This window comes from Nicotiana tabacum, chromosome 6, assembly GCF_000715075.1.
Source record: "Nicotiana tabacum cultivar K326 chromosome 6, ASM71507v2, whole genome shotgun sequence".
Classification (NCBI taxonomy): Eukaryota; Viridiplantae; Streptophyta; class Magnoliopsida; order Solanales; family Solanaceae; genus Nicotiana; species Nicotiana tabacum.
Window position 1 is genome coordinate 143,602,093 of NC_134085.1, and position 6,331 is coordinate 143,608,423.

Here is a 6,331-nt window from a genome sequence, read left to right on the forward strand (position 1 = left end):
ACATTTATCAGATAGAAATATCACATTACGTGCAATGCCTAGCTATAATTAACGGTTCTAGAATGGCTTCGAGGGTCAAAATATCATTTGGCATCATCCCAATTTCACTCTTCTTGCCCCATTTCCTTTTTCATCTTCCTTTCTAACACTGCTTGGTTTTTCATTTCTTTTCTCCTCTTTTTTTTCTGATTATCGCTCTTTTCTTTCCTCCCATTTCTCATGTCCCGCAATTTCATTCTCTTTTTTTTTTTACTTTTCTATTCCGTCTTCTTGTTTTTTTGAAAAATTATTTGATCGAACCCTATGTAGGTTGCTACGTGTCATGTCCCTCATGAATCAGATCAAGCGTAGTTCAGGAAAAGTAATTAACAAAATAAACTAAAATAAATCTTTTTGGATTTTTCATTTATAAATTTTTTTGGTTTTTCAAATACAAAACAGATAGTACGATAATGAGAGACTCAACAAACTAAATTACACTACGACAACTCTTAAACCACCTAAAAGACTCAAAACAGGCTCAAAATACAAAAAGTCTCCTCAAGTAGCTCGTGAATGCAATTGTCATGGGGTATCTGTTATGCTTAAGCTCTAGCAAATTTATCCATACCTGAATGGGAAAAATAAGATCAAATAGTGTTAGTGACTCAAGACACATGTGATGCCACGAAGGTTAAGGATTATATGGATTCAAACTCCCAATAATCAAGGCATGATTAAGGCTATTTTTGCAAATTTACCTACGTTGCCAAAATGTGGATATTAGCGCAAACTCAACAAAGGTGACCTCTAATGCATGAAAAATACTCCATAAGGATTATATGGATTCAAACTCCCAATAATCATGGCCCAAAATTAATTTGCAGAAATGACCCATTTTGCAAAAACGGCCGATATGGCCAGAAGTGGCTAAAGAAGCAAACTCAATAAGGAAGGACCTTAAAGTAATATGACACCTAGCTGTGGACTTAAGATCCTAAGACATGGGTAATTAAACCACTTTTGCGAAAATACCCCCATTTTGCAAGAATGGCCGATGTGGCCAAAAGTGGCTAGACATGCAAGATTTGACTAAGACCCCGTGAAGCCAAGAACCTAAGACTCACTAGGAAGATCGGACCCTATGTGGGTTGCCTACGTATCATGTCCCGAAAGACGAGAATCAGGTTCGTGTAGTTCGGGATGATTGGAAATGGGAGAAAGCTTAAAAAATGACACTAATTTGGAAAAATATATTTTTTTTGTCTTTTTGAAAAATGATGGAAAATGTAAAATCTTTTTGGATTTTCTTTTTTTTTTTTTTGAATTTTTGGAAAATAATGGAAAGGTATAAAATCTTTTTGGATTTTCTTTTTCTTTCTTTTTTTTGATTTTTTGGAAAATAATGGGAAAGTGCAAAATCTTTTTTTTTTTTTGAATTTTTCATTTTCAATTTTTTTTTGAAAACGTTGTGAAAGAAAAATATAACTAGGACCTACTTGCTTCATTTTTCACCCTTCTTTCCCAAGCATCAGCCCGCCAAATGACCTTTTTACCCTTAAAGATGCAACATGTATCACATAGGAATGATTGAATGTCTTTTTGGGCCACGGGCCCATTTTTGACAAAATTTGGATAGGCCTCCTATAAAGGGACACGGTACCTGGGACCGAGCCCTGCTAAGTCTAAATAACATGATGCAAATAAAAATGACCTAAAGGCTGACCTAAGTTTGGGGTTCACTAACAAGACAATTCGGGGAAGCGTATGGTCGATGCTGGCTACTCAACCTTTCCACCCACTCCATACGTCCGACGGACCCCCGCCTAAATTAAGGGTGACTCAACAAAGAGTTCGTGCACGCGACGCGTACTCCGAGACTTGTTGCAGAAAGAAGACCCATGGTTAAGCAAATGATGATAGTTTATGAAGCAGTAACACATTAAGAAAAACGATAAACAAATAACCAACAAAACAAGGAAATAAGACAAACAAAGGAAATAAACAAAGCAAATAAAGAAAACAAACACCTCAACCGAATATCCTAAAAGCCAACAGATCAAGTACCAGCTCGAACCTGCAATTCCCCAGCAGAGTCGCCAGAGATGTCACACACCCCCTTTTTTTACAAACTTCACTAAACCCTCTTAAATTAATAAAAAGATTTTGTAAAGTTCAAAAGGATTTTCCAATTAGAAAGTGACAAAAAGTTGTGTTCAAAAGGAAATAATTCAGAGTCGCCACCTGACATTTGATTTCGGTATGTCAGATCACCGTTTTTCTAAAAATAATTTTTTTCCTTTCGAAACACTTGAGACTCCAAAACTAAGTCTGCACCAAAGATTCAGGTACGGGGGTTCATTTGACTCGGGGAGAAGGTGTTAGGCACTCCCCAAGTCCCATAACTAGTACGGTTGCGTACTCAATCTAATTAGCTTTTAAAATATTCAAATTGAGGTAAAAATAAACACAGAAAAGGAAAATAAACACAAGAGAGGCTCGAGGTCGTCCCCACCTAAATGAAAGAAAATTAAAAGAAGAAAAATTAAAGTTTTGAATTATCCTACGTTATTTCTTCGACGATGTTCACCACAGCCTCCAATTACATTCACTTCAGGGCATACCCCTAAAATAAAATATATACAAATCCCTCGGGGCATTCCCCGGATAAGTTTAACTAAGGAACGACCTCTCGCCTCAAAACTAACAAAAATCCTAAAGTTTGCCTACCTAGGTGATGATGGCCTAGCATGCTCCCAAGGGGTAAATTAATAAACGTAAAGAAAGCAATAACAGGAATCAATCTGAGCTAAAACCATTTTAATTGCTAGTTATCAACAATCTGTCTTAAGCATCCCCGAATCATTTTTTAAAACCTTTAAGTCCCGAACTCCACGACCCAATTCAAGCAAAATCTTTCATATTTTCATTCTCAAATGTATAGAACATATTATAACGTAATTCAATGAAGCTAACCAAGATCAAAATCATAACACATTAATTCAACAATCTAGAGAGCAAACTAAACAAAGTAACAGTAAAGCTAACCAAGAATTAAAATGCAGGCTCGAACTCACGGGAACACAAAGTGTATCAATGGACTAATAAACGGGATAAAAGAGATGAACCTGAATTAATATAATTTTGAGCCATCCATGGACTGAATAATGCAGCTACGAATGGGGTTCAAAATAGCAAATCCAAATCGAACAAAACCGACGGACCGCACCTTGGGCGACAACTCCAACAATCGTGCGCCCGTTTTAACTCCAACCCATTTCGGAATCCAAGACCAAAAGAACAACTTGAAATTTGATTATGTATTTCGAGTTTGAAATCAAAACTTTATTGCTGAAAATTTCAAATATTTACAATGAAGAAGAGCTCCAAAATTGCAAACCGAACGCGATCTACGAACGAGAACCTCGCCGAACCCGGAAACCTCATTGTCCGATCAAAATCACACCATTTCCTTCACCCATTTGCCAGTATCTTTCTTTTAGATAATTTAATCATCATCTACTTTCTGCCTTATTGATTTGGTTGTACGAAGATGAAGAAACAAGGAGATTTTTCGTCCAAAATTGTGAAAATGGAAAGTCCAAAAGAACGAAGGGAACGGAAGTCATGGAGGCTCAGGTGTAAGGTGACGAAGGGAAAGAAATGGGATTTTCCCTTTTTAGCAAAAATAAAGTGAGATCCTCTGTCTCTCTTTTCCCAAAAAAAGTTTAAATAATAATTATCATAGCTTTAGTGTTGGACAGAAACCTTTTTTCCTTTTCTTGCTTTCGCCGATACTGTCCTTGGATTTTTGTAGTCCGTGCGTTGCGGCTGTTATCTCAAGTCTAAAGGGTGTAGGTCTTTTTTGGTTATCAAGAAGAAGGGAGCTCATGGGGTGTAAGGGTTTTAATTTGGTGTATATGGTATTGGGCTCAAAATCTTGTGGGCCATTCCGAATTGGGCCAAATTTTGGATAAGAAAAGCTTAACAAGCCCAATATTTTTCCATATTATTATAAAATATAAAACTAATCCTAATTAATTAAAATAAACAATACTATATTGTTAAACTATTTTGATATTTTTCAAATTTCATACTAAAAGATAAACATGGAATTAGATTAAAATTATTGTAAAATTAAAATAATATTACTATCCAAAACACTAATATCCTTGAAAATAAAGTGTAACTATTTTTTTGTATTTTTGAATTTTATGTAAGGTAGATAAATTAAAAGTAACAAAATAAAATATCAATAACCTAAATAAAAGAAAATATTTTTGTTATTTTTATTTTTGTGACAAAATAAAGTAAAATAGTTTAAACTAGGTAAAATAACGATATTAGGCCTAAACTAAATATCTAAAGGCTAAAATATGTAAAATCTTGGGGAGGGTCAAAAATCACATGTCTACAATCTAGTGTGTGCGTCACCTCAAAGTAGCACAACGTTGTGAAATTCGAGGTTTCATACCCTCAAAACAGACATTTACAATCATTACTTACCTCAATCCGGTCCAAACTCTAGCTCGCGATGCCTTTGCCTCTCGACTCGGCCTCTGGATGCTCCAAATTTAGCCAAAAATAGATTTATACCATCAAAATATGCTAAGGAAACAAAGCCCACTCGAAAATACCAATTTACATAAAAAATTCCGAAATTGGCCAAACCCGACCCCCCGGCCCACATCTCGGAATCTGATAGAAATCTCATCAATAGAATCCTTATCCTCTCACGAGTTCGTACATACTTAGAACATCAAAATCAGACCTCAAATGACCCCTCAAATCCCCAAAAGAAATTCTCAAACTTTTCCTCCATTTTTCCGCAATTGCCACTCTAATTTCTCAAATTAAATGATGAAACTCAAGACTAAATCATGGAATTAAACCAAATATGAGTGAAGAATACTTATCCCAATTTTGCTCCACTGAAACTCTCCTCAAATTTCACCTTCTCCCGAGCTCTCTAATGGTTTTTATGATATTGGACTTAAACCCTCGATTTTGAACTTAAACATTCTGCCCAGATATTTTCTTCATCGCGAACGCAGCAGCTCCCTCGCGTCTGCGAAGAACAAAGCTTTACTGATCAAAATTCCTTCTACGCGGACGCGAGATTCCTCTCGCGAACGCGATGCACAACTGACTCACCTCTTCGCGAACACGACCTCTACTACGCGAACGCGTAGAGCAATGCCTTGGGGTCCCAGCTATTCCACTTCCTCTTCGCGATCGCGGCAAAACTCTCGTGAACGCAATGACTACTGACCTCAGCCCTTCACGAACACGGGACCACCTTTGCGAATGTGAAGGCCAACTCCATTGCCTCATATCCTAACCCTTCGCGAACGCGGGACATCTATCGCGGATGCGAAGGTCAAAAACCTGCAGCACCAACAGCAGTTTTTCTGCAATTTCCTCTAACATGAAATGATCCGTTCAACCACCCAAAACTCGTCCGAGACCCTCGAGTCCTCAACCTAAAATGCCAAAATATCTCATAACCTCATTCAAACTTGTTCCAACTTTCAGAATGCTCAAAACAATATCAAAACACCAAAATTACATCGGATTCAAGCCTAAGAATTCTAAAAACTTCCAAATTCCGCTTTCGATCAAAAGGTCTATCAAACCTCGTTTGAAAGGCCTGAAAGTTTGCACACACGTCACAAACGACACCACGGACCTACACCAACTTCCGAGATTCCATTCCGACCCCTATATCAAAATCTCACCTATCAACCAGAAAACGCCAAAATTCCAATTTCGTCAATTCAAGCATAAACCTTCCACGAACCTCCAAAATACATTCCGATCACGCCCCTAAGTCCCAAATCACCTAACAGAGCTAACCAAATCATAAAATTTTTAATTTGAGATCATATACTAACAAGTCAAAACTTGGTCAAACCTGCTTCAAACTGAGAACTGTTCTTCCAAATTCATTCTAATTACCTTGAAAACCAAAACCGACGATTTACAGAAGTCATAATACATCATACGGGGCTAGTCATGCCCGAGAACTGGCGAGCGAAGTGCAAAAACTCAAAACGACCGGTCGGGTCGTTACATTTATATTCGAAGGATCTGACACGAGTGCAGCAAACATCATTGAAAGTTCGTGCAACATGGTTCACAGTAGTTGATTTTCATGAACATTGTCGATTAATTATAGTTGACTTCATAGAATGGGATAACATCTTCATTTAAGGAAATATAAAACTATTCCATATTAATTGGTGTTAATATACTATGAACCATGTCGGGTATATAGGGATTTCATACATTTTGATAGAGATAATAGATTGCTTAGTAAAAGAAAGATGATATAAGAATGGCTTAAATGGCA

At 36.9% G+C, this 6,331-nt stretch overlaps 1 long non-coding RNA gene across 1 annotated transcript; it reads right to left on the reverse strand.

The window, feature by feature from the left end:
• Positions 1 to 379: 379 nt before the first annotated feature.
• On the reverse strand, positions 380 to 3,847 carry LOC107795608 (uncharacterized). Its single transcript, XR_001650166.2, has 2 exons — positions 3,108 to 3,847; positions 380 to 610 (listed from the first exon to the last, which is right to left on the reverse strand). It is a non-coding gene; the product is annotated as an uncharacterized LOC107795608 (long non-coding RNA).
• Positions 3,848 to 6,331: the final 2,484 nt, after the last annotated feature.